This window comes from Notamacropus eugenii, chromosome 4, assembly GCF_028372415.1.
Source record: "Notamacropus eugenii isolate mMacEug1 chromosome 4, mMacEug1.pri_v2, whole genome shotgun sequence".
NCBI lineage: Eukaryota > Metazoa > Chordata > Mammalia > Diprotodontia > Macropodidae > Notamacropus > Notamacropus eugenii.
Window position 1 is genome coordinate 30,966,844 of NC_092875.1, and position 25,832 is coordinate 30,992,675.

Consider the following 25,832-nt stretch of genomic DNA (forward strand, 5'->3'; position numbering starts at 1 on the left):
AGGTAAGAAAGAATTGACCATATTCCAGGCCCAGCAGCCTTTCGGGAGGGGAGAAAGGGAGAGGGAATCACAAGAGAAGCAGGAAGAAAGGACAGTGAGTGGAGAGCAAGTAAGAGTGTCTTCAATAATTGTTTGTTGATTGATTAAAGTGAAAGGTCCCAGGAGGCCATCGTGGGAAGAGGGTTTGAGAGAAGGCACAGAGAAAGAACAATCTTGGAGGTTATACTCTCCCCTTCCCCCCCCAATTTGGCTGGTTCTTTCTCCCTTCTGCTAAGTCACAATTATCCCCCATCTGTGGGCTTTGGACCAACTTCACTTCCTTTAATCGGCCCTTACCCCTCCTTCCTTAAGCTTCTACCATGACATAAATCAGAGACACCCTCAGTTCCACTTGGGAAACAGTATGTTTACTTAAAAGTGCAGTCAGGCCTTCTAATGTCTTCTTACACCCACATCCAAGAACCATTCCTCCAGTTAAAGAGCCATGGAGCTGAAATGCCTTCGATGATATCGGCCGTTAGAAAGCTCATTAATTTTTGTATTCGGTTGGTGCACCTGGAACCAAGCAACAGGAGATTTAAGCAGCTTCATCTGGAGAAAGGGAGAAAGGTCTTTTCAGCAGGCCATTAGGAGCAACAAGTTCTGATAGTTAATAATGATAGATAGTGTTTAAATGTCCCTTTAAGGTTTGCCGAATGTTATCTCATTTGATCCTTTCTCTCCGTCCCATCCCTTTCCTACCCTCCCTAACAATTGTAACACTATTTGCCTTCCCACACTCCTCTTGAGTGCATGTGCGCACACACACACACACACACACACACACACACACACACACACACACACACACACTCCCCTTAGGATGATTTCTACCTGGAGCCTGCTCACTGATTCATGGTTCCCTAGCCAGCATCTCCTTTCTTGAGAAGTCCTACCATTGCTACTGATTTCACTTGTCATTCCATCCCTGGTCTATTCCAATTCCCTACCAGATTCCTTCCCCTCGCTGGGGTTACTCTCTCCTGGTTTTCTAGCTCCCCTTTATGTTTTGTTATCCCCCATTATTACTGTAAACTCCTCAAGAACAGAGATTACCCTGTTTTCCTGTATCTGGATCTCCAGCATTCCCAGGGGTAAATGACAGAGTAGAAAGAGCACTAGACCTGGAATCAGGAAGTCTTGGGTCCAAATGCAGCCTCTGATCCTTGCTGTGTAACCCTGAGCAAATCACTCCCCATCTCCCTTAGTTGGGTTTCTTCACTTACACAATGGGGTTCATAACAGCACCTGCTTCCCAGGGCCCATAATTATGAGGATCAGATGAGAAAATATTTGTAAAGTGATTTACAAACTTTAAAGCTTACTATGGGGTAGCAAGGTGACACAATGGATGGAGCATGAGCCTGCAGTCAGTAGGACCTGAGTTCAAATCTAGCCTTAGATATTACTAATTGTATGACTCTCAGCAAGTCTTTTAATCATGTTTGCCTCAGTTTCCTCATCCATAAAATGGGCTAGAGAAGGAAATGCAAACCATTCCAGCATCTTTGCCCAGAAAATCCCAAATGGGATCACAAAGAATCAGATGGGACTGCAAATGATTGAACAACAGAAGTTCTCTATATAAATGTCAGCTATTATTATTATCTCCCAAGATAGCCTCTTCCATTCTGGGGCAGCTTCATCCATTTATTCAGTCACTTACCAGGCTGTTTGTTGAATATGAAATATGTGCATCCTTCTGGGAAGTTGATAGCAAGTTCTTTCTTAGGTTGAGAGGAATTCTGTCCAGCTTCAGCCTCCCTGGGCCAAAGCTGGTTTTCCCTGAGGGGCCAAGCAAATCAAGTCTTCTCCCTCTTCCTTTAGATGGCCCTTCTTCTATTCAAAGCCCCTGGTGCCATTTGATTCCATTGTCTCTAGCTTTCCCCATTTGCCAATAGTGACATCTTTTCCTGATGTTCTCCATCACTTTCTCTGTCATCTCTGCTTTTGTGATGACTTTGTAGTCAACAAACATTTATTAAACACCAATTATTTGCCAGGCACTATGCTAGATGCAAAAAACAAAAAATAAAACATAAAAATGGAGATAAATAGTCACAAAGAGAATTCTAATTTTTCCTAGTAGGAAAAAAAACTGAAAAATTAATGTGGTCCAATGGAAGGGGAGTGGACCTGGAATCAGAGACATGGATTTAAATTCTGGCTCTCTACTTAGTCCCTGTATGACCTTGGGAAAGTCATTTCAACTCTATGGGCCTTCAATTGCACCCCTGTAAATTACAATTCAACCCAACATGTATCTATTGAGGTTCTAATAGCAAGGCAGTATATATGACGGATAAAGAGCTAGCCCCAAAATCAGTCAAGGATTGCCTCTGATACATATGGATTGAGTGACCATGAACAGATCAGTCTCTCATCGTCCTCTCAGATAACTCTCTAAAACTTCCTAAATTGTAAAGAAGGTGCAATCTACATTCTCACCTGAAATATCACTGAAATCATCAATCCATTCCCTGTTAAGCATCCAGGGAAGGCACGGTGCTAGTCATAGACTAAGGATATGAGCCTAAAAACAAAAGAATCCCTTCCCTCAAGGACCTCACAATCTTTTGAAAGCACTTACACTACATGACCTTGAAGGTCTCTCTTCTAGTTCTGGTTCTAGGATCCTAGTGGTGCTTTCTTGCAAGGAGATAGTCCTGTAATGATTTTTTTTCATTAAACTCTCTCAGGGCTCAGATCCATTTCTCTACGAAAGGCCCATAATATCAAATAAATAGCTTTGCAGCATGTATTCCTGTTATGTGTATGGGTGTCATTAACAGTTCCCATATTTGGGGCGGATGACTTGGCATCCCTTCTCAGTAAAGCCAATGAAAATTCTGTTGAGGAAATAATGAAGATGATTGGAGAAGGGTAGGGTACCAATAGCCTCATGATTGCCAAATCCAATGACCTTTTCTTAGTCCTTATTGGTCATGACCTCTCTGTATCACTTGACATGACTGGGTGATTGTTGCCCTTAACCTCATAGAGGACCAAAATGACATCACTATGTTGGGGTCAATATACAGTGTGTCCAACTGAGGCCAATCCGACCAACATGAGCTCAGAAGGCTCTACCATAGGTCAGGCATGAATAGTCCACAGGAACATTTGAAATGGAGATGGTTCTAAATCTGTACATCTCATGGTTGACTATGCCCTCCTCCCAGACAGCATCTCTTCCTTGGGTTTTTTGTACATCGCTTCCTCCTTGTTCTACTCCTGTCTGGCTGGCTGACCCTTTTCTCTCGCTTCATCATAATTTCATTCCCTATAAATGAATGTACCCTAATACTCTGCCTTGGAACCTCTGCTGTACACTCTCATCATGACCTCAGCAGTTCTCATGGATCAGACTATCCCCTCTATACACAGGACTTCCCGATCTATATTTCTAACCCTCCTAAGGTATAGTCTTTTATCACCAATTGCTTATTGAACACTTCACAAGCATCTCAAATTCAACATATCCAAAACAGAGTTCATCTTTTCCCTCAAACTTTTCCTTCTTCCTAATGTCTGTTTTCAGCTAGGTGGTACAGTACATAGAGTGATGTACCTGGAGTCAGGAAAGTTCATCTTCCTGAATTCAAATCTGGCCTCAGATACTTACTGGCTGTGTGACCTTGGGCAAGTCACTTAGCCCTGTTTGCTCAATTTCCTCATCTGTAAAATGAGGTAGAGAAGGAAATGACAAATCATGCCAATATCTTTGCCAAGAAAACCCTCACAGAGAGTCGGACAGGACTGAAACAACTGAACAATGACAAAGAGTTTTTATATAGTGTTTGTCATTCAATAGGAAGTTAATAAATGCTTATTGATGAGCTAATTAATAGTTCTGCTAGGAACTCTCATGTCAAGTCTACATCTGCCTCTCTGCAACCTTCATCTATTTACTCCTCATTCAGAATCTCAGAAATACAGCATTGAAAGGACCCCAAAGGGCTATCCAGTCCAATCCACATCTCCTTTGCAACAGTCTGTGCTATAACATCCTCAATGAGTGGTCCTCCAATCTAGGAGGTTTCTGAACACCCGTTCTCCTTGGCATAGACAACTGAACCAGGGGAGTCAGAGAGAGAAAAAGGCAGAAAGCATGCAACATAACCATCCCCTAACTCTCCTTCTTTTGTTGCTTGTGTATACTTCCCATTCTTAGAAGATCCCTGAAAACTCACCAATCTTGCAACATTCATCCCTGATGCAGGAAGAAGGCTGCCCTAGGGAAGAGAGAGCACTTGGGTATCTGGGAGAACACCACAGAACAGCAACATTTCTGCAGTGCTACATGCTTTTTACATTTTGAGCTTGGCAATAGGTAGATAGGTATCACAAATGTCATTATCATTCCCATTTTAAAGGTGAGGAAAGTTGAGGCCCAGTGAACTAAATCTGATTGCTAATCACCACAGTTAGTATGCTATTAGTGGTCGTGGTTTAAAGCTACAGAGGGTTTAGGGGAAGGAAAAGTTTCTTAGCATGGGAGATATGGCAAAGTAGGAAGGGTTGCCTACTGGATTCCCATGTTCTGGAATTCTTCAGGTAGAGGATCATAGAGTCATAAGACCATGTATTCAGAAGAGATCTTAGTGCTCATCTTAGTCCAGAGGAGTCAAACTCCACAGCCTCAGAAATCCCAGATTAAAATGTAATTTGAAAACATTTGACAAAATAAAAATACAGTGCAATGCTGGTGTTGTTCAGTGGTCTGATTCTTCATGACCCCATTTGGCGTTTTCTTGGCAGAGATGCTAGAATGGTTTGCCATCTCCAGCTCATTTTAAAGATGAGAAAACTGAGGGAAGTAGGGTTAAGTGACTGGTCCAGGGTCACACAGCTAGGAAGTGTCTGAGGTCAGATTTTAACTCAGGTTTTCCTGACTGCAGGTCCAGCACTCTATCCGTTGTGCCACCTTGCTGCCCACAATACATAGATAATGTTAATTTGTGGTTTTCTAAGTCAAGATGCAGCCTGCAGGCATCTATTTTTATTTGAGTTTTATTTCATTGATTTAATCCATTTGGCCTCATTTGATAAATGAGTAAACTGAGACCCAGAATGGTTAAGTGACTTGCCCAACAGAGATTTCATAGGATCATAGATTTAGAATTGGATGGGGTATCAGACATCATTTTGTCCTACATACATTTTACAGATGAGTAAACTGAGGCCCAAAGATGTTAGATGCCTTGCCAAGGTCACACTGGTAGGAAGAAGTAGATGGAGAATTTGAACTCAGGGCTTATGATGCCATGTTTAGTTCTTTTCCACTCCTCCATGGCTTGTTGATTATGACATGGGAGGATTTGAGACACAGGTTGGACCAGGCAATAATAATAATGATTATTGCCATTCATATAGTTGTGAATCAATGTATATACATTATCTCATAAAATCCTCACAATGATCTTTGGATTATTATTTTGGATTATTATTGTCCCCATTTTATAGATGAGGATGAGGTTAAGTGACTTCACTAGGCTCACACAGCTAGTATGTGTTGGAGGCAAGAATTGATCCCAACTCCCTCCAGACTCCAAGGTTGTCACTCTTTCCACTTCTGCAAGGGAGGTGACCCCTTCAGTCCCTTCAAACCCTGGGATTCAGGGTTGGAAAATGAAGAGTCAGGAATTGAATCCTTTTTTTTGATTCCAGGTCTAATGGTCTCATTTCATGGTATAGGGATGGTACAATGTTACAAGGTTATACTTATAATGTTACAGTGTTATAATAGGAATGGCCCTTGAATCTGAAGACCTGAATTCAAATACTGCCTCGGATGCTTGCTACTTGTATGACCAGAGACAAGCCTCTTCATTTCTCTGGGCCTCAGTTTCCTCATCTGTCCAAGCTGGCTTCTGAGGTCCCTTGCAGGGCAGCCACTAGAGCTGCCCAGAGAGTTAGAACTTAATTCTGACTCTGGCACTGGAGAGCTGTTTGATCTTGGACAAATCACTTCATCTCAGTTTCCAACTTGACAGATTCAGTTCTGTTCATCCAGCATGTATTAAGCACCCACAATGAAGAAGGCACATAGGTAGGATAGTGGATAGAGGGCAGGTGCCAGAGTCAGGAGGGACCTGAGTTCAAATCCAGTCTCAGATACTGGCTCAGACCCTGGACAAGTGACTTAACCCTGTTTGTCTCAGTTTTCTCATCTGTACAATGAGCTATAGAAGGAAATGGCAAACCACTCCAGGATCTTTGTCAGGAAAATCCCAGCTGGGGTCACAAAGTGTTGGGCACAACTGAAAATGACTCAGTGACAACATGTACAAGGCAACCTACTAGGTGTTGGGAAGAAAAAGACAAAACAGAATCAGTTCCTGCCCTGGAGAACCTTACCTACTCCTGAGGGTTTGGGAAGATACCAAGGCCATTAATATGCCATGTCTCCCTCCAAAACTACCTCTTGTCCCTTAGGAATATTTGCTCCATAATCCATAGGATTATAGCTCCAGGACTGGAACCTAATCCAACCCCCATCCATTTCACTTTTGAGAAAACTGAGATCTAGAGATTTTCAGTGACTTGCCCAAAGTCACACAGTTAGGCCACAGAGGCAAGATTTGAACTCAGATCTTCTGGTTTCAGAATCAGTGCTTTTGTTTACTTGGTTTTTCCCCTTTGTGCCGTTACTGCCTCAGTTAATGGCAATCCCAGACAGCAGGGGGAAAGCTATCACTGGCTTGACTACTACACCCCCCCCATCTTTGGGGCTTTGGGATTCAGGTACCAAAGATGAGAGTTGAGGGCTGACAGAGTACATGGCCCTGTATTTCTGGGGCCTGGCATTGGCTACCACCAAAAGTAAGGATCCCTTTATCCCAGTCTGAATCCTGTTGATAGAGGTTATCGCCAGTGTTTGGCTCGGATGTGCCAATCGTTTTATTTCTAGATCCTCAGTTTTCAGAGGAGGAAATACAGCAGCCTGCCATATCTCTCACCCCCTTGATTCAGCTTTCTCTTTTTTTTCTTCTTCTTCCTGGAGGAGAGTAGGGGTTGTCTGTCATGTCAAGTTTGGGGGATTGTTTGAGACAGGATGGAGGTTATTTGCTATCGAGCCTTATTTCACCGAACTCTGTCCCCTGACCTCTCCATGAAGCTCAGAAGCAAAGAATTCCACCTCCCCCCTTTCTGGATGTCCCACCCCTACTAATAAATGCTACCAGCTGCCTGAACCCCGGACAAGACCAAGACACTCATTTTTCAAAACCAGGTCTTGGGCCTGGGTCCCCCTGGGTAATAAATCCACAAGCCCTCAGGTCTGGGGGCCCCCTGGGCAATGAGGAATGTCTTTCCAGGGCCCCTCTTGGTTAGTTCCAGGATGATCCGTGTGTGAGCAGAGGGGAGGGATGGAGCAGGAGGTAACCCAAGCCCACTAAGGAAGCAAGCCTTCATCTCTGGGCCGGGCTTGAAACAGCTGAGGTCATGTGCAGTGCTTTCAGTATTTGTAAATATCTGTTTGGCCTCCAGAGCTCCCTTCCAGGGAAACAGCTAATAAAGCGAGTTGTCGGGGTTTGTTCCCCATGCCAAGACACATTCCAGGATCTGATTACTTCGCTGGTTTATGGTGGAAGAAAAAAAAGAAAAGAAAAAGAGTGGTTTGGGGGCAATGGAAAGGGTGCATTGGGGGGCTGGGGGCAGGAAGCTCCAGCTTCCAGGTGGAGGAGAGGAGACTCTTCGAAAGGTCAGCTACAAATGTAAATGGACACCAAGCCTTCCCTCTGGGCTTCAGTCACCCCTTTGACAGAGGGGGTCCCCCAAAGTTCAGCCCTGCATGCTTAAGTAGTTTTATTATAGTCGCTGCTTTATTATACTGGGTGAGCATTCCCTGTAAACTTGGGAGGATAGAAAGAGAGGAGACGAAGTTTTGCTGGGAAAACCCATCCTCCCATCCCTTGTCTCCAGAACTTTGAATACTAGTCCTCTATGAATGAAGTCAGGCTCCCCCCCAGAAAAGTCTGCATCTAGAGGCAGAGGGCCTGGGTTTGACTCAGGCCTCTGACCCTTTCTGCCTTGGCTGAATCTCTAGCTATCTTTAGGTCTCAGTTGCCCCATCTGCAAAATGAGGGAGGTAGACTAGATGACCTCTGCGTTCTTCTGGCTCCAAAACCTATGATCATCGGGGCAGTCCATTCCCCTTTGGGGTCTCTCTAACCATTGAACAATTCTCCTAATGTCAATAAATTTGTCTCTCCTTAACATCTCCTCCACTGTTCCTAGTTCTGCCCTCTGTGGCCAAGTAGAACAGATAAGATCTCTCTACCAAGTGCCAAATCTTGAGGTATTTAAAGACAGCTATCATCCCCTACCTTCTCGGTCAAAGTAGATAAGGTAGGCACCTTTGTTCTTGCCCAAGAATAGATAACTAGTGGCTGAGCTAAAACTCACATGGAGGTCCCAGATTTCCAGTGATATTCTTTCTGTAAAATCCTCTATCAATCAATCAACATTTATTAAGTGCTTACTATATGCCAGGCACCAGATGGTCCCAGATATTCAGAGTGAGAAGGGACATCAGTAGTCATCTATCTAACCAGTTAACCAAGGTTGAGCTAAATATTTATTCTAGTGACCAAAAGTCCAAAGGTGCTTTGCACATAATAGATTCCACCTCTAAGTTTTAGCACCGTCTGACTTCATGTCAGAAGTGTCCTCCCTCCTCATCTTTGCCTAAGAGAAATCCTTCTTTCCTTCAAAACTAGACTCAAGTATCACCTTCTGCTTAGGGACCCTTAACCTGGAGATCATGAGCTATGAAAGAAAGAAGGAAAGAAAGGAAGGAAGGAAGGAAAAGAAGGAAGATAGAGAGAGAGAGAGAGAGAGAGAGAGACAGAGACAGAGACAGAGACAGAGACAGAGAGACAGAGAGAGAGAGAGACAGAGAGTCTCTCCCATTAGAATAGAAACTTCTTGAGGCTAAATAATCTTTGAATTAACTGCCCATACACAATGTATGGCACATAGTAGGCCCACTGTCTATGTTTATTGAATGGATTCATGGATGGCTGTTGGATGGAAGTGAAGTTTGGGCATCAAGACTTTGTTAACTGAATCACAAAGAAAATAGAAACGATGTGTGCAACGTTCCAAAGTGTACACAGAATTTAAGCTTGTCTGGTTCTCACCACAACTCTGTGAGGTCAGTGCTATTATTTTCCTCATTGCACAGATGAGGAAATTGAGAATTGGAGGAGTTAAGTGATTTGCCCATGAATACACAGCGAGTAAACATAGGAGACAAGATTTAAAGTCTCTCCTGACTTGAGGACCTTCCCTTGTCATATTGCCTTCCTATCTACTAAGCAGCTAAGTGGTGCAGTGGGTGAAGCATTGGCTTTGCACTTTAGGCACTTAATTGGAGTTCCAATCCTGCCTCAAACACTGTGTGGCCTTGGGCATCATTTTCTCCACCTGTATAATGGGGATAATAATAGCACTTACAGTATAATATTCAGTCAACTGAATATTCTTAAGGGGCACTCTAACTTGATGGAGACAGTTATAAAGCATTTACTGCAGAACAGGTACCATACGTAGAGAGATGGCTACTGCAATTCCTTTCCACTCTGAAATTCGATAACCACTAATTCTAAGAGACAGAATATGAGGCTTCCATGGATGTATATATCACCTATATTTTCTGTTCTCCCCCTTAGAGAATCCAAAGAAACATTCTTCTGAATACTCAAGGCAAGAATTCCAAAGGTGAAGGTTGACCCAGAAATATAATGCCCCCATCCTTATAAGCAGGGCCAATTTTGCCAGTTGGGGCTCATCAGAAAGGCCTGCCCCACAGCTGGCCAACCCTCCACCCCCACCCCCCATTCCCCCAGTTTAAGCCTCTTCCTCTGCTGCTGGAGCAGGTCAGCTCTGCTTTGAAGTTTGGAAGGAGTTGTGTATCTGGTATGCTGAAGGGAGGGATGAGATGAGAATCTGCCTGAGCCCTCTTAGTCACGAATGGTGAACCTTTTTTCAGACATCAAGACTGCCTCTGTGTATCAAGCCAGCTAATTGATCCAAAAGATGGCCGTGGCTTGGCTTTCAACCAAAAGAGTTACTTAGATGAGGAGACTGGGAGAACCTCAGAATGTCAGAGCTAGATGCAACATTGGAAATCATTTACCTCCAAGGCCTCTGTATGACAAAGAAAGAAGCAAAGACCCAGCAATCTTCAATGACTTGTTTGAGGTCTCACAGTCAGTGCTAAAGCATAATTCGAATCCGGGTCCTCTGATTATAGATTGGGTTGAATGGCCATGGAAACTGACCAAAATCACTCCTGTTTTGATACTAATGATAATAGCGTTTATACAGCACTTTGGAGTGTACAAGCACTTGACAAATATTAATTATCTCATTTGATCCTGTTGATAACCCTGGGAGGTAGGTGCTATTATTAACCCTACTGAGGCTGAGGAAACCCTATCCTCAGGTGAAGTGATTTGCCCAGGGTCACACAGCCAGCAAGCATCCGCAGATGGATTTGAACTCAGATCTTTGGAGTTCACTCCCAACACTCTATTCACTAGGCCGCCTAACTACCTGAGTAGCAGAGATCCTACAGCCATGAGTGCGTTTTCCTGGGGTAGGAGGGCTAAAAGAGACTGAAGAGACCTAAACAGTAGCAAGTAGTATAGTTGGAAATCCCACTGGACTGGGAACTAGGAAGCCCTGGATTCAAATCTTACTTCTGATGTTTATTAAGCACCTACCACAGGCAGATCACTGTGCTGTTCAGATCCTTGACCCAGCCCTGCTCCCTTGGGAATGAAAAAAGGAAAACTCCAATTGTTCCAGGAAAATTTAGAAAGGACTGTTTCAACATCTCCTCCAAAAGTGTCTGCAAGTGTATTACGCAATGACAAATCAGAGAAACTCTATCCACCCAAGGATCATTTCTCCAGGCAAGCATATCAGCAAAAAAAAAATCACTTGATTTGGGGGTTGAGAGCAGTTTGACCACTGAGGAAAATGGCACCATGGAGAGAGGGCTAGATTTGGGGTCAGGAGAGGTGGCTTTGAATCCTGCTTCTGACATCTTTTACTGCACCAAATTTTCATCAATAAAATTGGGATAAACCAGCCTTGCCTCCAGAAAAGAGAATGTGTTCCCAAGGAGCTCTCTCCCACAAGGGGCTCTGGTTCCAGGTTCACAAAGACTCAAGTTAATCCTGGAGAGTGGTCTTGATCTCAAGTCATAGGGTCAGGTTTTTCTCTCATGCTCTGGTTTGTGGCCCCCACCCTGGAGTAATCCCTGTGGAAATCTCTTAAAACAAAGCTAAAGGATGATTTGGGTATTGTGTCTCCCCAAAAGAGATTAAGACAGTCCCTTCTACAAAAAGTACTCAATGCATTCCCCAGCCGTGCTCTGATTTGTCCTCTCTACTTTCCACCTCTGGAAACCTAATCCAGAAGATTGTCTGAATAGGGTATGCCAATCTATTCTCCCACCCCCTCCACTCTGGATCCAATAACTTTCCAAACCACTACAACGCTATCCACTGGTAATCATTCCCCAATCCCTTTATCTCGCCCTATTGAAATGTAAGCCTGTTGAGGACAAAGATCATCTCCCTTTTATATTACAAATTAACACAGTGTTTGATGCTCAGTTTGACACACTCCCACCCCCTCCATCTCCCACCCCATCCTCACCCTCTACATCACTTCCCCCAGCCCTCCACCTTATAACTTTCCCTTTGGGATGAGCAGGAAAGAAAGGGGGAAAAGAGGAAAAACATTAAGAATTGTGTTTCCTTTCAACAAGGGTTAGGAGAGGTAGGAGAGGTATTTATTTCCTTCACCATCATTCTTCAAGACTCCATTTGGGGTTTTCTTGGCAACGATACTGGAGTGATTTGCCATTTCCTTCTCCAGCTCATTTTACAGATTAGAAAGCTGAGGCAAACAGGATTAATCACTGAACAGGTGCTGCCTCAGTCAAACTGAGACCTGGGAAAAACCTTAGCTTAAAAAGGCCAAGGTCTTCCACTGCATCCTGGGCCATCTCCACTCATCCTGATCTATATCTGGCCACTGGACCCAGATGGTTCCAGAGGAGAAAGTAAGGCTGATGACTTTGCACAGCCCTGCCTCACTTAAATCCAATTCACTTGCATATCAAAGCATCACCTCCCTAGTCTCGGTCTCTTCAAGAACGAAGGAAAAACAGCAGCAGCAGGTGACTTGACCAGGGTCATCATGCTAGTAAGTGTCTCAGGCCAGTTTTGCACTCAAGAAGATGAGTCTTTCTCACTGGCATTCTATCTATTCTATGGCATAGACTATAAACTCATGGGCACACATTAACAAATAAAGGAACACAAAGCAATAACCCCTCACACCTTGTATCCTCTCCTGGAAAGTAAAGACAAAAGAATCCCTGACTAGAGAGCTCAAAGAGGGGATTGCAGGGCAATTAGATGGTAGAATCCCAGGCCTGGAGTAAGGAAGACTCATCTTCCTGAATTCAAATCTGGCCTCAAACACTTACTAGCTGTGTGACCCTGGGCAAGTCACTTAACCTTGCTTGCCTCAGTTTTCTCATCCGTAAAATGAACTGGAGAAGGAAATAGCAAATCATTATTTTTGCAAAAAAAAAAACAAAAACCCACCAAAATGTCACGAAGAGATGGACATGGCCATAATGACTGAATAACAACCTATTTTTGAAGGCTCCCTCCCCTCAGTAGAGAGGTAGGAGGTAATAGCTATGGAACATTACATTATCAGAAGGAGTCACGGCATTATCTGCTTCTACTAAGGATGGCTTCCTGAGACCATGTGAAAACAAATGACGTTGATAAAGCATACTTTTAAATCTAAATTCTAATGAGGGTCGTTACCCATTAATGCTCATTGACCATGCCCATGCTCATGACCCACCTCCTCCAGAGAGTTAAACACTTTGAAAAGTTTCAGGTGCTATCTAAACCTGAGCTACTACTCAAATCTCTCTTCTCCAGGACACACAATCACCCCTATCTCACCCCTTTGTCCCCTCTCTGAGCTCTCTAGGCAGGCACTCTGCATAAGGAAGACAGGAAGTGAAACCATTCAATTCCCTACCTCTGACTTTGACACCTATGAACCTTTCATCACCATTATCCCCACCCAACCTCCCCTTTGGGATGGGCTGGGAAGAAAGAAAGGAGAAAGGAAAGCCTAGGGAATTCTAGGCTAGTGACTGAAAGGGAGGGAACCTTAAAACTCATCTGAGTTATTAAATTGTAGCGATAGAGCTGGAAGGCACTTTAGAGGTCATCTAGAATCATGGATCTAGAACTGGAAGAGACTCTGGAAGCCATCTAGAATAGTGGATCTGGAACTGGAAGAGACTTCAGAGTCCATCTAGAATCATGGATCTGGAACTGAAAGAGACTCCAGAGGCCATCTAGTCCAATCCTCCTCATTTCGCAGATGAGGAAACTGAGGTCTAAGAAAATAAGTGACTTTCCCGAGGTTCACTTGGTTTAGGATTTGAACCTGGGAACCTCTATTATTTTTAATAATAAACAATAATTAATAACACCATTTGTATAGTGGATTTAAGATTGGCAAAGCATTTTCCATATTTTATTTCCGTTGATTCTCACAACAAGGGTTATTATTATACCCATTCTGTAAATGAGGAAACTTAGACTGAGAAAGCTTAAGTGACTTCTTTTATGATCAGGAAACTGAGGAGAAATAAAAAATGATTTACTCAGGCAAAACTAGAATCTGAACCCAGGACTCTTGACTCCACATAGACTACTGGACCACAGAAAGAACAGAGGAGATAAATAGGAGAGGGAGGTGGGGGTGGGGGAAGAGGAGGTCAGGAAAAGGAAAAAGACACAGTCCATATACCCTATAGCATCTCTGTCTCCTCCAAAATGAAGGAACAGAATTAAAATATATAAAAGAACTAGAGGATCACCCCCCCCCCCAATCGCCCCACCCTCATCCCTCATTTCATTGAACTCCCCCCAACCTCCAGGAATATCATGGAAAGAGAATGGCCTGAGAGACAGGAAACCTGGGGTCCAGACCTAATTCTGCTACTGGCCTAAGTCAAGTTCCTTCCCTTCTCTGAGCCTCAGTTTCCTCACATGTAAAACAAGGTGGGGAGGATTAGAAAAATCTCCCAGGCCCCTTCCAGGTACAACATGGTGGGATTCTATCACTAAAAGCTTCCCCCTCTCCCCTCTGGCCTCAGAAACTCTCCCCAGGACCAGTTGTTGGCTGGCTGCCAGGCCAGTGACACCTCTCTAGGTGCTAACTTTCCCATAAAAAGGCGAAATGGCTCTTTGCTTTTCTTTCCAAGCTCATAATTGCCACCTCTCACTAGAGGCCTGGGCTCCAGAGAGCTTTACACCCATTAACTAATTAACTCACACACCGCAACACCCGGCCCTGGTGGCTGTAATTAGCCCCAGTTTTAGATCTAGGAGAGATGCCACACCCAGGGCTGATGGGACTTTGCCTTGAGGCTGTAAAGGGGTGGGGGGAGAGCAAAAGCAAAGATTGTTGGGGATGGAAAGAATCTTCCAGTTCCGGTATAGATACTGCTGGGCATGAAGTCAAAATTCCACCTCTGACATATACCAGCTGTGTGCTCCTGGACTAGTCACTTCAATTTTCTGAGTCTAAGTTTCTCTATCTGTAAAACGAAGGGTGTTGGACCATATGGTCTCTGAGGATGTTGGCAATTCTTTGAGTCTGAGAGGACCTAGATTTAAATCCCACCTTCGAACTTCACTTTCCTCTTCTGTAAAATGAGGGTAACAGTGTGTATTGGAGAGAGCCCAGCATTTGGAAACAAAGGAGCACAGAGGATGATGGATTTTGAGCAGGAAGGCCATCTTGGCCAAGCACCTTGAACATTTTACAGATTAGAAAATTGAGATTCAGAGAAAGGTAGATGGAATAAACTATCCCAGAATCACAGATTCAGAGCTGGAAAAGACCTTATGGGTTCCACTTTCCTCATTTTACAAATGAAGAAACTAAGGCTGAGAAGGACAAAATGATTTGCCACACAGAACAAAGTGTCTGAGGCAGGATTCAAATTCAGATCTTCTCCCTCCAATTCTACCAGGACCCAAACCATGTACCTCCCAAAAGAAGGAAAACATTTATTAAGTACATATTATGGGCTTGGTATGCTGCTAAGCACTGGAAATATGAAGGTGTCTTCCCTAAAAGAGCTTATGTTCTCCCTATATTTTCACTGGCTGTCCCCCATTCCTGGAATTCTCTCCACTTCCCTGGCTTTCTTCAGTCCCCAGCTAAAATACGGAGGAAGCCTTTCCCAATCCCCCCTAACACTATTGCCTTCACTCTGAAATTGCCCCCAATTTATCCTCTGTACAGCATGTTTGTACATATCATATACATGTTATGTATAAACGCTATGAGTTCTTGGATATTTGGAAGAATTTTTTTGGCCTCCTCATATCCCCAGCACTTAGCACATGGTAGGCATTTAATATCAGGATTGTTGACTTAACTTTTTGATTCTAATAGCAGAGATAATGCATTTGGGGAGTTGTGGGTAGGAAAGGATATTTCAGTTTGGAAAGTCACAGGCATGGGAACTGGGGCTAGAAGAGAGTAGACTGCCATGCCTTTCCATTAGCAATAGCTGTATTGATTTAGAAGGGGAATGAGTCAAATCTGGCCTCAGACACTTGACACTAGCTGTGTGACCCTAGGCAAGTCATTTAACCTCAATTGCCTTTAAAAAAAAGAAACCAACAGCAACACAAAGAAGGGGGATGAAGTATGATATAGATGGTAAGCGCAAGATGGCTTTTAGAAAGATATAGAGAAACCAAGGAAATCGTGGTTGGAGTTGCCTAAATAGAGTGAGCCAGGTAAAGCCCTTATCAATATGGAAGAAGAGGGAGATTTAGCTGGGGCTTGAACCCAGTCTTGTGACTTTAGACTCAGCATGCTTCTCATCATTTCACCCTCTTGGGCAGTGGAATGTCTCTACTGATGGACTTGAATATTTTATTAATTTTTTTTTTAATCTCATGTCTTGTCCATCAATAAATAAACATTTATTGAGTACCTGCTAGGTGCCAGGCACTGTGCTAAGGGCTGGAGATATAAAAAGAGGCAAAAGACAGTCCCTGCCCTCAAGGAGCTTATAATCTAACAAGGAGACAGCATGCAAAAGAGAAGGAGAATCATCTTTTCATTTCTCTTCCTTTGCAGATAAGGTCATTATAGTTTCACAGCATTTTATTTCCACTATTTGGTTGTTGAATATATATATATATACACATATACATACACATATATACATATATATGTATATGTATGTAGATATGTATTGTATGTTGGGTTGAGTTGTTGTCCTTGATTCTCAAAGAGGACCAAAATGACATCACCATGAGAAAGTGAAGTTTCAATGTGTCTGACTGTGGCTGATCAGACCAATATGAGCTCAAAATGTTCTACCACAGTCTGTGCGAACATTTGGGGTGGTTATTCCAAATTTGTGCATCCTATGTTTCCTTTGTGCTGTTTCAATTCTGCTTCACTCATAGAACCCAGCACCCTTTCTGATGTGGCCATGCCATGCTGAGCTGTTCTGTGCCTGTGTCTCCTGTGTCCCACAATCAGATCCAAAGTTCTTGAGAGAGACCTTGAGACCTGTGTATATACATACATGTATGTATATACATATATACACACATGCACATATACGTATACATACATGCACACATACCTACACATATATAAATGTATATATGAAGTCATTATGTATATTAATTTCATAATTCTGCTTATTTTATTTGACATCACGTCATAAAAGTCTTTTCTGTCTAATCATAGTCATTGTTTCTTAAGGTATGGATAATATTCCATTAGGTTCATATACCATGATTTGTTCAGTCACCCCCCAACTGATGGTACCTCCCCTCTGAATTTCCAGGAAAAACTGCTATAAATACATTTTACACATGGATCTGTTCCCTCTGTCTTTGATCTCCTTGCAGTAAGTAGTGCTATTGCTGGGCCAAAGGGCACACACAGTTTACTGACTTTTGGGGCATCATTCCAAGGTGCTTTTCCCAGCTCCACCAAGAGTATATCAGCATGTGTCCCGAATAATTGTGGTAATGGCCTGATCTAATCCTGGCTTTGTGGTTCAAACCTCCTCCTTGGCCTTAGAGGAATCATTCTCATGACCCTCTTCACTGCAGTCCCTTGTCCCGAAGGTCATTCCCCTACTGACGGCCATGGTGGACTCAGATAAATGGGGATCTGTGGTTGAAGAAAGGACTGGGAATCTTGGTTAGAATCAGAGGAACAGGGATCAGTAGTAGTAGTAGTAGTAGTAGTAGTAGTAGTAGTAGTAGTAGTAGTAGTAGTAGTAGTAGTAGTAGTAGTAATAGTAGTAGTAATAGTAGTAGTAATATTAATAGCATTTAGAAATGACTAAGCACTTTATGAATGTTATCTCACTTGATCCTCACAACAAGCCTGTAGGGTAGGTACTACTATTATCCCTATTTTACAGTTGAGGAAATTGAGGCAAACAGAGGTTAAATGACTTGTCCAAGGTTACATAGCCAGACATGTCTGAGGTTGGATTTGAACTCAGGTCTTCCTGACTCCAAGCCTGGCACTCTGCACACTATGGTGCCACCTAGCTGCTCCCATCTCTGCTGCTAACCTGCTGGTCTAATCAGGATGATCTGGGCTTAAGTCTCACCTCTGACACATCAGCGGTATAACACTGCACAAGCCTCAGCACCTCAGGCAATTCTCTAAGACTCTTAAGTTTCAGAGAAGGTGCAAACCTACATTGATGGAAGGAGTTTCTTTCCTTGGAGTTCTCTATGCCAGCAAAGGGGCAGCTAAGTGGTACAGTGGATAAAATGCTGGCCCTAGAGTCCGAAAGACCTAAGTTCAAATCTGGTCTCAGACACTCACTAGGAGTGTGACCCTGGGCAAGTCATTTCACCCTGGTTTCCTCAGTTTCCTCATCTGTAAAATGAGCTGGAGAAGGAAATGGCAAACCACTCCAGTATCTCTGCCAAGACAATCCCAAATGGGATCAAGGAGAGTTGGACACAACTGAAATGACTGAACAACAACATGTTGGAGTCGTTATCGGCAAGATCTGTATCTCCCATCTAGTTCAGACAAGCAATTTCCATTAAGTGCTTTGCACACTTGAAAGCACTACGTAAATGCCATTTTTATTAGAATGATAATTATAGCTCTGTTTTCTATGAATATTATACCAATAATTAAATATGCATTGGACCTTGTCTTGATTTTTTAATGAGTGAATGAAAGGAGGAGAGAGAGGCTGGCAACCTTGTGAAGTGGGGAAAGTGTCAAATCAGGGATGGAGTTCTGATTTCCTCACCATCTGTGAGATTCTGGGAAAGTCATTTCTTTTCTTCAGAGATCTCATGAGTTAAATGTGACATTAACTCCTGCCCTGACTGGCTGATAGAGCTGATGAAGATTAAATATATTTGAAAACAATTTGATAAATATCAATGCCCATATACAAATACTAGTCTGATTTTTATTTTCAACCCTGTACATATATTCCAGCCAAATTAGCCAACCAACTGGCAATTCCCTGAACTCCCCATTCCACTTCCTGCCTTTGTGTTTTCTCCCAGGTCATTGCTAATGTCTGAAATGCACTAACCGTAGATTTAAAGCTCAAAAGGAGACTAGAGGTTATAGGAACATATATCTAGAACTAGAAGGGACCATATAGGTCATTAAGACCAACCCAGTCATCTTACAGATGAGGAGATTGAGGCAAGAAGATGTTAAGTGACTTGCCCAGGGTCAAACAGCTAGCAAATGTCTAAAGCACCATTAAAACTCAGGTCTTCCTGACTCCAGGTACAGCATTCTATCCATAAGCTCTATATCCAAGCATATAAAAATGCTCCAAATCACCAATAATTAAAGAAATGCAAATTATGGCGACTCTGCTTTACCATCCGATTGTTGAAGTTGACAAAAAAGGAAAAGAAACACAAAGGTTGGAAGGGCTACAGGAAAACAGGCACATTAATGATCTGGCAGTGAATCTATAAATTGGTACAGCCAATGGAAAGTAACTTGAAACCATGCCCAAAAAGTTAGTATACTGTACATACCCTTTGACCCGGCAATATCTTTACTGGGCCTACGTCACAAGATCAAAGAGAGAGGAAAAGTTCCTATATGCGTAAAAATATTTATAGCAGCTCTTTTTGAAGTGTCAAAGACCTGGAAACTAAGGGAGTATCCATCAGTTAATGAATGACTAAGCAAATTAGGGTATATGATTGTAATGAAATATTATTGTGCTATAAGAAATTATCAAAAGGATGGCTTTGGAAAAGGGAAGAAGGAAGAAAATGAGCATTTACTAAAAGAAATCTGATTTGAATGAACTGATGCAAAGTGAAGAGAGAAGAACCAAGAGAACAATTTGTACTATGAAAACTTTGTAAAAAATAAACAGTTTTGGAAGTCTTTAGAACACTGATCAATGTATTGACCAACCATAACTGAAGAGGATTAGAGCTTGGCAGGGCAGTGTAGAACAGAGAGTCTAGGGACTGAAAGGAATGTCAGAATGGAGGAAGGCTCTTTGAACAATGAAATATCAGAGCTGGAAGGGACCTTAGAATCGATGGGGTGGGGTATTAAGTACATTTGTTGTTCAATCAGTTTATTCTCATCTGAGTCTTCATGACCCCACTTGGGGCTTTCTTGATAAGGATACAAGAGTGGTTTGCCATTTCCTTCTCCAGCTTATTTTACAGATGAGGAAGTTGAGGCAAACAGAGTTAAGTGACTTGCCCAGGGTCACACAGCTAGTTAGTATTTTTGAACACTATTTGAACTCATGAAGATGAGTCTTCCTGACTCCAGGCCTATACCATCTAGCTGGGACACTAAGCACACAGTAGTTAGAAAATGCTTACTGAGTATCTAATAGAGTAAGTGCTTTAAAACGTTTTTGATTAGTTATCCTATCTGATTTTCACAACAGTTCCTGTGATGTGGCTGCTTTTACCATCTCTGTTCCATGGATGAGAAAACAGAGGTTCAGTAAGGCTAAATGATTTGCCCAGGGTCAAACAGCTCTCAAGGACCTGAGGTAGGATTCAAACTTGTCTTTCTGACTAGTGGTGAGAGCTGAGCTCTCTTTAGATCTCAGGCCTAGAGCTCTTCCCTCACACGATGTTGCCTCTGAAGGAAGATCTCAGGTGGTACAGTGCCATGAATACCTCTATCACTACTGGCATTTTAAATTTCTGCAACAACAACAGGAAAAAGAAAGAAGGTAGAGATTAGGATTCTGTGTTTCTGACACCTCTGGGACCAGTGGCTTTCAATGACCCACCTCCCATCCCCACGGAAGCCAAAAGACAGAGCTGATGTTTGGCATGAGCTCCACTATAACAACAAATCTCTCCAGCCACAAGGTGAGACACCACTGTGTGTCTATTTTACAGAATGGGAAACTGAGGTGGAAAGCCATGAGGTAATTTACTGAGGGGTCACACAGTTAGGAAGTGTCTAAGACACTTTCTTGATTCCAGGTTTGACTGTATACCACTATAATAAGAAACCTCTTCAGTGAAAAGGTTGATCACTGTCATTTAAATTGGACCAGAAAACCACAAAAGTAAAAAAAAATGGTAAGGATGTTCCCCTAAAGCAGGCCCATTCCTCACACGGTTCTCTACTCCCTCTGAGCCTGGGTGGTGATTCTCTAGGTCACTCTGAAATAAGGATGAGGGACAGTGGAGAAGGAAAGCATGTCTAGAAATGTGCTCTAAGGCCTCAAAGAATCTCTTTGGGGACATATAATTATAGTCTTTTATGCCAACCCTGATCCAAATGTTCCTCATTTTCCACCTCCCTTAATAACATGAGGGACAACCCTCATGTTCTCGGGGAGATGGAGACCCAGGATTGCATAAAACAGCTGAGTCAGGTTGTGTCCCTAGGCATAGGACCAAATTGGATAGGATGGATCCGTTTATCATGGCCAGCCAATATGGTAAGAGTATGCAACGAGGCCTCAGAAAGGCCTTCCCACTGCCCACAGGCCGTTATGTTGGCCCAAGAAGGGATGGGACAGAATAATTCTTCTGGTTATGCCTAAGTGGAACCAAGAACCCTGGTCCCCACTTTCTTTTCCAAGGGGGCCAGTGGCCCAAATGGCTACTCACTTAGAGGTCCTACTCCCTCAAGTCTAGGGGACCTAGCTGAGTAATCATGACCCCACTTAGCATTTCCTTGCTTGGTAAAATCTAGATTGATTGAATGGAAGAGGAAAAGGCTCACAGAAGTCATTTTGCTCATTTGTCCAGTGGAAAAAAACTAAGACCTAGAGAAATAAGTTGTTTAAGGTCATACAAGCAGTGTCAGCAGGGCAATTTGAATCCACAACTATTGCCTCTAGAACCAATACTCTTTCCATTGAACCACACTGCCTTCCTCAAGATATTCTCTGATGCAGTAGTCTGTTTTGACAGCAGCATAGTATCATGAATAGAATGGTAGATTTGAACCTGGGCTCAAATCCCAACCTATATGCCTGATAGCTATGTGACCCTGAACAATTTACTTAATTTCTCTTGGTCTCTGTTCTTCAGCTTTAAAATGAAGGCAAGGAGGAGGGAGGCTAGCCTCTGAGGTCCCTTCTGGATTTAAATTTATGATTCAAAGCTCAAAAGGGAGTCAGACCTGGTGAGGAATGCTGTGGTTAAAGCTAGGAGGATGGGTGTGAGAGCCTGCTCATTCAGGCCTATTGAACGGGGCCAAGAAGTTGCTTCCTGATCAGTGGGTACAGAATCCCAGAGTCTCAGAACTGGAAAGGATCTCAGAGCAAAGATTCCCTTAATAACATCTCTGACATAGGGTCAGTTTCTGGTTTAAGGTTTCCACGGAAGGGGAACATAGTGGCTCCCAAGACAGCCCATCCTACTTACAGATCATGAAAACTGAGGTCCCAACTAGTCATAGGATCATAGAGCCGGAGGGGACCTCAGAGACCATCTAGCGGAACTGTCCATTATACATTTGAGGAAACTGAGGCCTGTGAAGCTTAAGGGACTTAATCAAGGTTATATAGGAAGTGAACAAAGAAAAGATTGGAATTCAGATCCTCTGACTCCAAGGCCAGTGTCCTTAAAATGTACATAGATATTGTATGTACATATGTGTATATATGTATATATATGCACACATAATTTCACACACATAAATTATGTACATATATTAATATGTACATAAGTATATATCCATATATTTATAAACATATATGTACATATCCGTAACACTTATTTTTTTAAAAGTATGTAATATATTCTACCTTTACTTTCAAAACTGTCCTATTTTCTCCTTTTTTAATTTATTGTTTTTAATTTAATTTTATTATTTATTTATTATTTTTTAATTTATAATTTTATTTAATTTATCATTATTTATTATTTTATGTTTATGTTTCTTTGTTAGTTTATTTAAATTTACTATTTTTAAAATATTTCAATAGCACTTCTTTTTTTTCCTTTTCTTTTGAAGGTAAGAACATTGACAGCTATATTCCCTTCCCCATCAATGAAATAGAGGGGGAAGACCCTTGAAACAAGTAAGTATAATCAAGAAAAGCAAATGAGCTAGCCCCGAGTCCGAAGATCTTAGTTCAAATCTGACCTCAAACACTCACTAGGCGCGGAACCCTGGGCAAGTCACTTAATCCTGTCTACTTCAGTTTCCTTATCTATAATGGGAATGATAATAGCATAGACCTCCCAGGGTTGTTTTGAGGATACAGTAAAATCATATTTGTAAAGTGCTTTGTGAACTTTAAAGCCCCATGGAATGTATCTATAAGAAATCCATCCCGTGACAACATCCAAAAGTGAATGCCTCCTCTCATGTCTGTAGCCCCAACATTCTTTCTTTACTATACACAATCTGATGGTGTGTTGGTCATTTTGTGAATTGGAAACTGTCCTTGAAGTGGAGAAGGAAGAAATCAGACTGAAAGTCCAGGTTGGTAAGATATACCAGAGTAAATAGAAAGTATCGATGGTTACTCAGAATGAATGGTTGAGTGCCTATTAGAGAGTTCTGATCAAGGGAGGTTAGAAAGAGGGAACATAGAATCAGAGAAAGGAGAGAGGATTCAGGGAGGACAGAAGACAGAGACGGGAAGAAGGAGGGACTGAGAAAGATGAATTCTCATGGAATTCTGAAGTACCAGATGTGTCCTGAGCCCTGGTCCAAGAAAAACGACACATGGTCAGATGATGACCTGATTTTTACTACAAAGACTTCCTCAGGGGAAGAGAAGTCAGCTAGACAGATCAGGTCACACCATTTATCTAAATCAAGAGTTTCTGAGATCTTCCTAATTCCTTTTGGGAAATGATCTCCTGGGGAGAATTTGGGGGTGGGGGCCAAGGTACTGGTCATGCATGATCATGATGACACTCACAACGTCAACGGTGCTATGAGAGTAGCTGCGGCCATCATATGCTGGGCATTGTTTATCCACCATCTCCCAGCACCACCACCACTTGTGAGATAAATTTGCATTTATTCTCTTTAAATATATTCTCTTTATAAATCTAAATATATGTGTATGTATAGGTGTGTATGAACACATACACATTCGTACGTATGTACTATAAGTGCATACTATTGATTTATATTAATTTCTAAATTATATATACATGTGCATATATATGTGTGTATATATGTATATATACATATATACACACACACAAACACAGACAGACATAAGGGAAAGGAAAGAATAAAAGAGGGAAAGGAAATTAGCATTTAAATAGCACAGGCATTGTGTTGCTGTTTCATACTATTAATATTTTTTCATTTTCTCCATTCTATCAGGGGAAATATATGCACCTATAAATATCCAGTATTATCTCGATAATTTGGGGGATACACTATTAGTTTGGGGGTGGAACAAGGAAAGGCTTCACATAAGAAGTGGTCTTTATCTGAGCTTTGAAGAAATCTGGAGATTCCAAGCCCAGAGCAAGGTGAGACTACATGAAAGGTATAAGAGGCAACCTCTGAAAAAGCACTGAGATGCCTTCACTAGCTTTGAAGGAGGCTGGAACTGGAAGAAAGTAGAGGGCTTAGGTAAGTCTAGAGGCAAGAGGTGATGTGCAACCCAAGGCACAGGCAAGAACCTACGTGGGCAACAGTGGAGATACCCACCTGTCAAATGCAGAAAGCCCACAGTGAGGAATTGAAGGAGCAACTAGTTTACTATATGACCTTGGGTAAGTCATGTCTTTTTTCTAGGTCTCATTTTTCTCATCTGTAAAATAAGGGGGTAATTGCCAAATCTCCTTCCACATTTAATACTTTGAGAGGCAATAGCTCAGTAGTTAGAGAAGTGGTCTGGAAGTCAGAAAGACCTGGGTTTGAGTCCTACTGCTAACCTTTCCTGGCTATGTGACCTTGGGAAAGTCTTTGACAATAAGTTATCGAGTAGGTACTGACCTGCAGTCATTGGGAGAGGGAGCTTTTTAAACAGATAAAATACTAGGATCCACTGATTTTAAAATTCTATGTAAATGAGGTCAGCCTGGGTAATGTCTAGCCTCAAAGCTAGAGAGACCTGGGTTCAAATCTTGCCTCTTACCTATACTGTTTGTGCGATCTTGGATAAGTCACTCACACACACCTCTGATGTCTGGGCAACTCCCTAGGACTATAAGACCTAATCTGCATTAGTAAAAAGAGTTCCTTTGCTATCCTAATTAAATCATACTGTATTCTGTGTTTCTGTTGGACTCTGACCTTCCATGCGCTAACATTCTTTTCTCTCAATTTTTCTATCCTATGTTGGGCACTCTAAGTTAGGAAAAATAATAAGAAGCTGAAAAGCCCCCAGAAGTGGAGAACTGGAAGGGATGATGGGCATTGAGTCCATGTCACATGGGACCAAGACCTGGGAATCCTTCACTTAAAGAAGAAAAGATTCAGGAGGACACGCTATCTGTCTTAAAATATTTGAATGATTGTCATGTAGAAAAAGAATTAGTCTTGCTTCACTTGACTCCAAAGAGAAGACCGAGGATCAATGGATGGACCCGACCAATGGGACAATTTAGAATAGATGTCAGGAAAAAAACTTTATAACAATTAGAGATATCAGAAAGTAGAAGGAAATGTTTCAGTAGTGGTAGGTTCTCCCTTACCCGAGGTCTTCAACAAAGTCTGGATGACCCCTGCAACACCATCAGTATGCTAGAGTGGTGATTCCTTTTCAATTATAGATTGGCTTTTTTCCTCATCTGTAAACTGATTTAGAGAAGGAAATGGCAAACCACTCCAGTATCTCTGCCAAGAAAACCCCAAATGAGGTCACAAAGTCAGACACGATTGAAATGACTCAACAATAGCAACAGTAGATGGTCATGGAGGTCCCTCAAAATCTAAAATTCTGTGACTGTGTGATGCTCGTAAGTGGCTCCCATGTCTAACGTGTGTTCTAAGGTCTTCCTAGCTCTGACATTCTATGTTCTAAGGTATCTCCCCCATTGACCTTCTAAGGTCTCAAATCTGATATTCTCTGTTCTAAGGTCCCATCCCTCTCTTACATTTCACTGCTCAAAGAGCCCTCTCAAACTCTGCCTTTTTCTGTTCTAAGATTCTTTTAAGCCCTGAGATTCTCTGTTCTGTGTTGCTTCTCCAACTTCTGATGTTCATTGTTCCGAGAGCCCTCCTAGCTGTAACATTCTATGATTCTGTGG

General features: G+C 42.3%; 1 long non-coding RNA gene across 2 annotated transcripts; it reads right to left on the reverse strand.

Annotated features, from left to right (window-relative positions):
• Positions 1 to 413: 413 nt before the first annotated feature.
• On the reverse strand, positions 414 to 25,361 carry LOC140498068 (uncharacterized). 2 transcript variants are annotated; one of them, XR_011964994.1, is made up of 3 exons: positions 25,278 to 25,361; positions 1,706 to 2,050; positions 414 to 555 (listed from the first exon to the last, which is right to left on the reverse strand). It is a non-coding gene; the product is annotated as an uncharacterized lncRNA (long non-coding RNA). The 2 variants fall into 2 exon arrangements; XR_011964995.1 differs by lacking the exon at positions 25,278 to 25,361 and adding an exon at positions 2,630 to 2,909.
• Between the last annotated feature and the right edge of the window lie 471 nt (positions 25,362 to 25,832).